The following is an 11842-nucleotide window of genomic DNA, read 5'->3' as shown; positions in this document are numbered from 1 at the left end:
AAAGCTTAAATAATCGGTTTCAGTCTTTCTCATTTACTAATAAATTTACTTTGTGATATGAATCGTTGTAAGTATATCACTTTACACATCACATGGATCTTATGTGTAGTGTTCTCATGCTTTAATAGTTCTAAATAGTTGGTAATCTGTTTTAATTTCCTCCTTAACCTAAGTATTAATTATGTGCAAGTGCTTTTTCTGTCCAGGCATTTGAGTTTTTCGTGGTCTCTTTGTCTTTATCTCCACTTTTATTGCATTGTAGTCTGTGAATATGGCCTGTGTGGTATAACTTGTTAAGATGTGTTATTTCCTTTATGGCATAGTGCAAGGAGAATTTTTTCAGAATGTTTCATTTTTGTATAAAAATGTGCATTCTCTGTTGAGTACAAAATAAAGATTGAATGTTGACATACACAATATCAAGTTTTTAAGTTGTATTATTCCAATCTGTATACCTTACACATTTCATCCCTTGACCTGTCCATTTCTGTGAGAAATATAATTCTTATGCTGTAATTGAATATTTGCAAAAACTTCCCTTTTGTATCAGTTTTTGTTTTATATATTTTAAAAGCATACATGTGCGCGCGCACACACACACACATAAATGCTCATGATTGGTGCATTTTCTCAATGGCTGTATGCTTTTAAATGGAGAAATCTGTTTATTTCTCTTAAAATTCATCACTTTGAAATCTATTTTTTCTAATATTAACATTATTAGTTGTGAATATTCCATCCATTTGTTGTCCTCATTAAAAAAAAATTGGGGTGCCTGGATGGCTCAGTTGGTTAAGTGAACAAATTCGGCTCAGGTCATGATCTCACAGTTCATGAGTTCAAGCCCCCCCCCCCCCCCCCGTCAGGCTCTGTGCTGACAGCTCGGAGCCTGGAGCCTGCTTTGGATTCTCTGTCTCCCTCTCTCTGCCCCTCCCCCACTCGCACTCTGTCTCTCTGTCTCTCTCTCTCTCTCAAAACTAAATAAACATTTAAAAATTAAAAAAAAAACTTTTCAGGAGCACCTGGATGACTCAGTTGATAGAGCATGTGACTCTTGATCTTGGGGTTGTGAGTTCAAGCCCCATGTTGGGTGTAGAGATTAAAGTCTTTAAATTTTTGTTTTTAATGTTTATTTATTTTTGAGAGAGAGAGAGAGAAACAAAGCGCGAGCAGGGGAGGGGAGGAGAGAAGGAGACACAGAATCTGAAGCAGGCTCCAGGCTCGGAGCTGTCAACACAGAACCTGAGGTGGGGCTCGAACTCACGAACCCCGATATCATGACCTGAACTAAAGACAGATGCTTAACCGACTGAGCCACCCAGGCACCCCTAAAAATAAAATATTTAAAAGAAAGACTTTTCATGATGAAATAGCATACCAAATCCCCATGTACCTGTCACTGATGTTTAACAGTTATCAACATTCTGTCTTTCTTGTTCTTCTACCCCTCACTCTTCTACTCCTCACTCGTGTCCTCCCTTGTTTGAGTATTTGAAAGCTGATACCAGACTTCATATCATTTCACCCATATACTTCAGGATGAATCTCTAGCATCTAAGGATACTTTGCTTTCATTTTTTTATTCATCTCCTTCTCCTTTTTAAAAAGTTTTTATTTAAGCAATCCCTATACCCAAAATTTGGGGCTCAAACTCATGACCCCAAGATCAAGAGTCACATGCTCTCCCAACTAAGCCAGCCAGGCATCCCCCTTCTTTTAGCATAACCATCACACATAATAAAATTGACGTTACCATTATCAACCTAACAAAATTGACATTATTGCTGTTTTTTATACATGTCTGTATGCTAGCAAGCTTCTAAAGATTCAATTTCTTCTTTTATTTGCTCACTCAACGAACTATTATCCAATCCAGGGCTGTGGGAGGGACAGAGGAGTACTTGGTCATTAGAGAGTCCAGTCCACTACTGTCCAGAATGTTGAACTGGGGTCCAAAAAGGATGTGACTGGTCTGAGGGCACAAAGATGGAGAATACCAGAGCTCAGGCCTAGGTCTTTTCAAAAAGCTTTCTTCACCTGCTGAGTCAGAAGGGCCTTCAGCTGGTGTGGCCTCTCCTACCCCAGTCAGGGAGGGCTTCCCATAAGAGATATGTGAGCTGGGTTTTGAAGAATGTGTAGCAATTCATCCTTTGAAGACATAGTTACCTCTGCACCAGAGGGTCAATGGCATCTCCGTAATTTCCATATTTGAGGTGTTAAGGGGCAGCAAACTCACTGTGGAGCAGTGTTGAAAATTTGTGGTAATTGCTTCACCTGCATAATTATTACTTAGGTTTTATTTCATAAGGAGGTATGAATAATAGAGTGACCTAGAAGATGCTTTTATTGACACATTACATTTAGATAGAGAAAACAACCATTGACATATCAATGTAAAATTTATTTTTTCTGATGCCTATTATTATTTTAGTTGAGGTGGTTTGGCTGGTGTAGGAGCTGTTTGAGATTACAGTCACCTTTAGGCCCTCACTCCCCTGCCTAAGGTGGTGGGACTAGATGCTATGAGTCAGACATTTCTCCCCTCTCCTGTGGTTATCTGGGGGGTGGGGGACTATATGCTCCTACTGCATCCCTTCTAGAACACTCTATAATATCACCCAGAGGAGGCTACTATTGTGACCTTTCTCCCCTTCCCCCCAGTATTACCTCTCAGAGTCACTTAGGTTCTCACTCTGTTTTCATTAGTAATGATTCCCCTCTCCCCTGTGCTCTGTCCCTTAGGCGCCCCATAGTGTCTCCAGAAGAGCTCCAGAGCATAACTCCAAAGACTCCTGTCTCCAAGAAGTCTACTCAAAGAAGGGCTGGCCACCTCTTCCCAGGGCAGCCCCACTGTTCTACTTAGATGGAAGGCAAGTTTCTTCCACCGTACGGCATGGACACCCTTCCAAGATGGCAGTCCCCACGGAGCAGCGCCACTTGCGAACAGTCATATTCTGAGCCCAACAGAACTGGGGATGGTAAGGAAACTTTCACAGACTGCTCAGTAACTGCGCCCTGTTGACTGCAGACCGTAGCTTCGCAGGTGCTTTTGAGCATGCGCACCAGACACCCGCCCAACCCATTTCTCCCTTGGACGCCGTGCTATTAAAAGTCAGAACTCAGAAGAGAAGGGGTTTTCAGGGGCATGCGGGTTAGTACTTGAGCCGGGCTGAGGTGAGTTTTCAGTAGTTACCTCTCCTGGTCTACTGTGCTGAGTTATGCAGATCATCAGTGTTGGTGATGGGGCTTGTGTGGATTCAGTGTTGGGGTCTTTTACATTGGATGCCCAGCTAATTGTTATTCAGCTTTATCTTTTTCTAATGTAAGCCTTAAGGCCTTACATTTCCATATAAGGCCCAAAAGATATATTATATGGTATTATTGTTCATTTCCAAATATTTCAAAATTTCAGTTACGATTTTTTTTCATTTCACACGTGTCATTTGAAGTGCATTTCTATTTGCAATAAACAGTTAATCTGTTACTGATTTCTAACGTAATTTCTCAGTTTGTAAGAGAATGTGAATTGTGGCATGAATGTTTCTTGAAACCTGTGGAGTCTTGCCTTTATGATAAAGTCCTTTGCATCTTCCCATAAATATTCCATTTATTGCTTTAAAAGAATATGTGTTCCCCAGTTGTTAATTCTGGTTTTCAAAACTTGTATACTCTCTCTGGTCTTTTGTCACCTACTTGCTCTGTAGAGGGCAGTGTGACAGTGATTTTGTGCATTTCGTTTTGCTTGTGTCAATTTTTGTATATTGTTTTAAACTTATGAGGTACAGGTGTGTATATTTTTACATTAGATATTGCTAGTTGACTCTCAAAAATTTTATATACATTATATTACATACATATATATACGTATACATATACAGTATATTACATACATATATATGTATACATATATATGTATGTATATGTGTATGTATGTACATCTATGTATATATACATATATAAGTATATATGTATATATATAATATATTACATACCCAATACATGTAATATATATGTATACATACATACAGATTTATGAAATATTCATACCAGCAATGTATAAATACCCCATTTTCCCAAATCCTCTCCAGCACGGAATGCTGTTGTACTTTTCATTTTTATCATTCTGAGGGGTGAATAATTATACCTAGTTCTGTGTTACTTTTTCCACCTCTCAGTGAGGTTGAACATCTTTTCTGGTTAATTGGGCCTTAGATTCCTTCTGTGCATTCCTGTATCCTTTGTTCATTCCTCTTCTCTCCCTCCCCTGGCTTTTACATATTGAACTTTCCTGTACTCCCTCATTTGAACATCACCAGTGTTATATCTATTCCTATATGCATTAAGATCAATGCCTGGACATTTCCCTATATTTTACTGGCTGATTTATCCTTGTTTTGATTGCATTCATTGTTATTGTAAGTTTTTAATTTTTTTAACTTTTTAAAAATTAATTAATTAATTTATTTTTTGAGAGAAGGAGAACACAAGTGGGAGAGGGACAGAGAAAGGGAGAGAGAGAATCCCAAGCAGGCTCCATGTTGTCAGTGCAGAGCCTGATGCAGGGATTGAACTCACAAACTGCAAGATCATGACCTGAGCTGAAGTCATAAGCCAGACACTTAGCCAACTGAGCCACCCAGGCACCCCTAATGTAATTTTTAATATCTGCTAGTTCAAAGACCCTCTCAGTATTTCTTTACATAATTTTCTTGGCTTTTTAAATTCCATATAGAGTTTGAAATTGTTTTACCAAATTGGAAAAGAATTGGAATGCTGTTTGGCACTTCAGTACTTCAATAGGGTTAACCTTGAAGCAGTGAGGTCTTTATTTTATTATATTTCTGTCCAGGGATATGGTTTGTCTCTCCATGTGCTTAAATTTTGTATCATATTCTAAAATAATAACTATTAGTTTTCTTATTTTGTGTCCAGTACTATTCTTGTATTTTGTAGGATTTTTTAATGTTTATTTATTTTTGAGAGGGAGAGAGAGAGAGAATGAGAGAGAGAGAGAGAAGTACAGACAGAGAGATGGAGACACAAAATCAGAAGCAGGCTCCAGGCTCTGAGCTGTCAGCACAGAGCCCAATGTGGGGCTTGAAGTCACAAGCTATGAGATCATGACCTGAGCCGTCAAGTTGGATGCTCAACCAACTAAGCCATGCAGGCGCCCCATATTTTGTGGGATTTTTAGGTGTTTTGTTTGTTGTCATTATTGAAGATAGAATTTTTTTTCTCTCCATATGTTTCAGTCTGCTGTACTTATTTTCTTGTATCCCACCACCTTAATGAAATTCCTTATGCTAATCTTCTGAGTATACAATGATACGACCTGCAAATGGGCTAAATGGGCGGTGGGCATTAAGGAGGTCACTTGTTGGGAGGCGCCTGGGTGGCTCAGTTGGTTAAGTGTCTGACTTCAGCTCAGGTCATGATCTCAGAGCTCATGAGTTCAAGCTGTGCTGACAGCTCAGAGCCTGGAGCCTGCTTCCGATTCTGTGTCTCCTTCTCTCTGCTCCTCCCCTGCTCATGCTCTGTCTCTGCCTCTCTCAAAAATAAAAATAAACATTAAAAAAGTTTTTAAAAAGGAGGGCACTTGTTGGGATGAGCACTGGGTGTTATATTTAAGAGATGAATCACTAAATTCTGTTCCTGAAATCATTATAACACTATATGTTAACTAACTTGGATTTAAATACGTTAAAAAATAACACACACACACACACACACACACACACACACACACTGATTTTCTCTCCCTTCTCCATATTTAACCAGTTTATTTCAGTTTCATATTTAATTGAATTAGCTAGAGCCTTCAAAACACTGTTGCAATAGAAACAGCCCCATGTTGTCACTAGTTTTAATGGAAATGTCTTCAGCATTTTACCATTTAGTATTATGCTTCCTGGTGATTTCAAGACTATGATTTTTGCTGAATTTTCATAGTTTCCTTATAGTCTTGTTTTAATTTGAGAACTACTGCTGAATTGTGTCAAATGTCTTTTTTATATCTGCTGATACAATTGGGATGCTTTTCCTTTGAAATTATTGATATAGTAAATAAACTGATAAATGTACCAACAACATTAATCATCTTTGCCTTACTTGAAAACCCAATTTGGTCATGTGGTAAATTTTTCTTTTGATACTTGCTGGATTCAGATTACTAATATTTTATTTAAGATCTTAGCATCTGTAAGAGGAAATAATCTCCAGATAATTGCTTGTTTGTTTTAGACCTATATTTTTTTCTAATGTTTATTTATTTTTTGGGAAAGAGAGACACAGACAGAGACAGAGCATGGGAGGGGGAGAGAGAGAGAGATAGGAAGACACAGAATCTGAAGCAGGCTCCAGGCTCTAAGCTGTCAGCACAGTGCTGGATGCGGGGCTCAAACTCACAAGCCATGAGATCATGACCTGAGCCAAAGTTGGACGCTTAACCATCTGAGCCACCCAGGACTATATTCTTTAAGGTTAGGTTATAATGTTTCGTAAAATGATTTTGGAAGATTTCCAGGTCTTTGTGTTGTTTAAAATAGGGATTGGCAAACTTTTTCTGTAAAGAGCCAGATAGTAAATATTTTGGGTTTTGCCATTACTGCAGTGTCTATTGCACCTACTAGACTGTGCTATTGTAGCAAAAGCAGCCATAGGCACTATGTAAATGAATGGATATGGTTGTTTCCCAATAAAATTTAGTTCACAGAAATAGGATATGGACCAGGTGTGCCCTGTAGCTTATAATTTGCCAACCCCTGGTGTGGAACTGTTTATAAAGTGTAGAAACTCTCTCTCTCTCTCTCAAAAATAAATAAACATTTAAAAAAATCAGGGGTGCCTGGGTGGCTCAGTCAGTTGAGCGTCCGAATTTGGCTTAGGTCATGATCTCACGGTTTGTGAGTTCAAGCCCCATGTCGGGCTCTGTGCTGACAGCTCGGAGCCTGGAGCCTGCTTTGGATTCTGTGACTCCCTCACTCTTTGCCCCTCCCTTCATGCTCTGTCTCTCTCTCTCAAAAATAAATAAACATTAAAAAAATTTTAGGCGTAGAAATACTCTTTTTAAAAAAAGTAAATTTGCACTCCATATTAAGTCAGTTTCATCCTGGTGTCTTTTTTGTACTTAGTTGTTGTTTTTTTTTTTTTTTTTTTTTTTTTTTTTTTTTTTTTTTTTTTTTGGACAGAGAGAGACAGAGCATGAACGGGGGAGGGGCAGAGAGAGAGGGAGACACAGAATCGGAAACAGGCTCCAGGCTCCGAGCCATCAGCCCAGAGCCTGACGCGGGGCTCGAACTCACGGACCGCGAGATCGTGACCTGGCTGAAGTCGGACGCTTAACCGACTGCGCCACCCAGGCGCCCCTGTACTTAGTTTTTTACTTTGAAATAATTATGAATTCACAGGACGTTACAAAAAATAATACAGAGAACTAGAGTTTTTTTAAAATGATACACATACAAGGGGTGCCTGGGTGGCTGAGTCAGTTAAGTGTTTGACTCTTGGTTTCGGCTCAGGTCATGATCTCATGACTTTGTGGGTTTGAGCCCCACATTGCCTGGAATTCTCTCTCTTTCCCTGTCTCTTTGCCCCTCCCCTATTCTTCCTGTCTCTGTCTCTCTCAAAATAAATAAATTAATTAAAAAAAATAAAATGATACACATACAAACTTTCTGATTTCTTTTCATGGATCACTTAGGGTTTCTTTTGTTGGTTTTTTTTTTTTTTGGTAAGTTTATTTGTTTATTTTGTGAAAGAAAAAGCATGAGTCAGGGAGGGGCAGAGAAAGAGGGAGAGAGGGAGAGAGAGAATCCCAAGCAGGCTCCTTGTTGTCAGTGCAGAACTTGATGCGGAACTCCAACTCATCAACCGTGAGACCATGACATGAGCCGAAGTCAGACACTTAACTGACTGAGCCACCCAGGCACCCATGTTGTTTCTTATTTCACATTAATTTTGTAAATTTATATTTTGCCGTGGAAGCACCTGTTTCACCTTCACATTTAAGTGTTGCTATGGAGTTGCCCATGGTATTCTGCTGGAAATAATATTTAGTGGAATATCTCCTCTACTAGTAATATCCACTCACTCCTAATATGTATTTTTTTCTTTCAGTTTCTTTTATCAGGTATGCTAGGAATTTATTTATGCAACTGATCATTTCAAAGGATCAGCCCTTCACTTTATTTGTACGTTACGTGTACGTATAACATACACACACATATAATGCATTTGTTTTATTTTCATTGATTATTACTAGTTGAGGGTCTTATTAACATACTTTTGTGTTTTTTCTTTTCTTTAAGTTTATTTTGTTTATTTTGAGAGAGAGAGAGAGAGAGAGAGAGAGAGAGCGCAAACAGGGGAGGGGCAGAGAGAGAGGGAGACAGAATCCCAAGCAGGCTTCACACCACCAGCACAGAGCCTGATCCCGGGCTCAAACCCATGAACCGTGCAATCATGATCTGAGCCAAAGTGAAGAATTGGATGCTTAACTGACTGAGCCACCCAGATGCCCCTGTGTGTTTTCTAATTGCTTAGGTTGAGTACTCAGCTTCTTTATTTTGAGGTTTTCTCTTAATAGCAAAATCATGTAGGACTGGAAATTTTCTTATAAATATAGCTTTTGCTATGTCCAATACCTTTGTTTGTTTGTTTGTTTGTTTGTTTGTTTTTGAGAGAGAGAGAGAGCATGAATGGGGGAGAAGCAGAGAGAGAGGGGGACAGAGGATCCGAAGGAGGGCTTGAAGTCATGAACCACACACGATCATGACCTGAGCCGAAGTTGGACACTTAGTCGACTGAGCCACCCACGCGCCCCTGTCCAATAACTTTTGATATGAAGCGTATAGCAGGACTGTGGGTGCACCTGGAGTCCAGTTTTTAGTTTTTACCTATTTATCTATTTTTAATTATTTTTGTTTTGGTAAAAACACATACCATCAACTTTGCCATCTTTACCATTTCTAAGTGTACAGTCCAATATTGTTAAGTATATTCACATTATTGTACAACCAGTTTCTAGAACTTTTTCATCTTGCAAAACTGGAACTCTATACACATTAAACAGCAACTCCCTATTTCCCCTCCCCCTTAGTCCCTGGCAACCACCCTTTAACCTTCGGTTTGACTACTCTAGGTAGCTTATGTAAATGGTATCATACAGTAGTCTTTTGTGACTGGCTTGCCTCACTTAGCTTAATGTCTTCAAAGTTCATCCATGTTACATAGCATGTCTCAGAATTTTCTTCCTTTTTGAGGCCGAATAATATTTCATTGTGTGTATGTACTACATTTTGTTTATTCCCTCATCTCTTGATGGACACTTGGGCTGCTGTGAATATTGCTATGAGCATGGGTGTGCAAATATCTCTTTGAGATCTGGCTTTCAGTTCTTTTAGATATATACTCAGAAGTGAGGTTATTAGAGCGTTTGGTAATTCTATTTTTACATTTTTAAGGACCCGTCATACTGTTTTCCATGGTGACTGTACAATTTTATATTCCCAACAGTGCACAAAGTTTCCAATTTTTCCACATCCTTGCTGATACATCATTTTCTGGTTTTTGGATAGTAGCCATCCTAATGGGTGTGAGGTGATATCTCATGATGGTTTTGATCTGCATTTCTCTAATGATTTGTGATGTTGAGCATTTTTTCATATGCTAGTCGTCCATTTGTATGTCATCTGTGGAGAAATGTCTCTTCATTTACCTGTGTTTTAATCAGGCCATTTGTTTTTTTGTGGTTTTTTTTTGTGGTTTTTGAGTTGTAGTATTTTATATATCCTGAACATTAGCCCCTAATCAGATACATGATTTGCACATATTTTTCCCATTCTGTAGGATACCTTTTTCACTCTGTTGATTGTGTCCCTTGGTGCACAGAAGTTTTTAAAATTTTGATGTAGTCCAATTAGTCTAATTTTGCTTTATTTTTCCCCCCTGTGCTTTTGGTGTCATATCCAGGAATTCCCTGTCAAATCCAATGCCATGAAACTTTTTCCTTATGGCTTCTTCTAATAGTTTTATAATTTCAGGTCTTATATTTAGGCCTTTGACTTATTTTGAGTCAATTTTTGCATATGGTGTGTGTAATCCTTTATGTGTGGATGTACAGTTTCCCCAATACCATTTAGTGAAGACCCTATTCTTTTGCCATTGAATGTTTTTGGCACCTTTGTCAAAAATCATTTGGCTATGTATGCAAGGATTTATTTCTGGACTCAATTCTATTCAATTAATCTGTGTCTGTCCTGATGCCATACTGCACTGTTTTGATTACTGTAGCTTTGTAGTAAGTTTTGAAATCAGGAAGTGTAAAACCTCCAGCTGTGTTCTTTTTCAAAATTGTTTTGGCTATTTGGGATTGGGTTCCTAAGTTCATTCTTCCTAGGCTTCTTTTTCTTTTAATGTTTATTTATTACTTGAGGGGGGGAGGGGCAGAGAGGGAGACACAATCTGATGCAGGCTCCAGGCTCTGAGCTATCAGCACAGAGACTGACGCGGGGCTCGAACCCACAGACTGCGAGACACGACCTGAGCTTAACCGATTGAGCCACCCACTCACACCAACTCTTCCTAGGCTTCTTAGCACACTAGTTCTGCCTTCATATATAATCCCTTTATGCTGATTGGATGCTTTTGACTTTGAATTTCTGTTTGATAATTATATCACCAGAGAGGCTTTTCCTGTTTCTGGACTTTCCTTGATGTATTTTTGCCCAGCTCTTTATTTTGCAATTTGTCACTATATTGTAGTCATGTTTCTTATAACTATGATTCATTGTGCTTGCTTTTTTATTCCAGTACTATCTCATTTTTGACAGAATGAATCAGCCAATTCAACTTCACATAACCATAATATACCTAATTTTATGCCTTGTTTCTTATTTTATGTTTACTAATTATGTTATTTTCTGATTTCTTATTCCTTTTCTTACTTTTATTTAATTTTGGGTTTTTTTTAATGTTTATTTATTTTTGAGAGAGAGAGAGAGAGATAAACAGAGCATGAGTGCGGGAGGGGCAGAGAGCGACAGAGACACAGAATCTGAAGCAGGCTTCAGACTCCGAGCTGTCAGCACGGAACCGGACATGGGGTTCAAACCCACAGACTACAAGATCATGACCTGAGCCAAAGTCAGACGCTTAACTGACTGAGCTACCCAGGTGCCCTTCCTCTTCTTACTTTTGATGACCTAATGTAGGTATGATCATTCACCCTCTCTCCAACCCACCTACCTTTTAAGTCAGGGAATTTTAATTTTTATATAACCTTCGAGGCTATATCTTCCCACTTCTATCAAGTTTAATTAAGTTTATGTTTTCTCTGTTAGTTGATCAAAATAAAATTATACCTATCAAGACATGCCCTCTCCTTTTAATTTTCTTCAGCAAGATGAACAGTTCTACTTGTGACATTTTCAAAGATAACTTAAAAATTTTATCACAGCCCATTCATATTTTCTAAGTGTCTGTCTAAAGATACTTAGCATTTTTATTTCACACTCCCAGCCACATTTTCTTCCTCTGTTATGATTATGCACATACTTGCATACATATGCATCCTGTTGTCTTCAAAGATCTTGTGGTGTTGGATGATTCTCTGTGTGTGTGTGTGTGTGTATTCATTGTTTTGCTCTTTTATTTGGAGATCACACATCTGATTCAATATTCCTCTAGTTAGAATACTTCCTTCAAAGTTTTCCTCAAATATGGTAAATTGATGGAACAAATTATTTCATGTCTAAAACTGCCCTTCCTAGCTGAGCACTGGGTGTTATATAGAAACCAATTTGACAATTAATTATATTTTTTAAAAATAAAAAAATAAAACTGC

This window comes from Lynx canadensis, chromosome X, assembly GCF_007474595.2.
Source record: "Lynx canadensis isolate LIC74 chromosome X, mLynCan4.pri.v2, whole genome shotgun sequence".
Taxonomy (NCBI): domain Eukaryota; kingdom Metazoa; phylum Chordata; class Mammalia; order Carnivora; family Felidae; genus Lynx; species Lynx canadensis.
The sequence above is the reverse complement of the archived record's forward strand: the minus strand, read 5'-3'. Positions refer to the sequence as shown.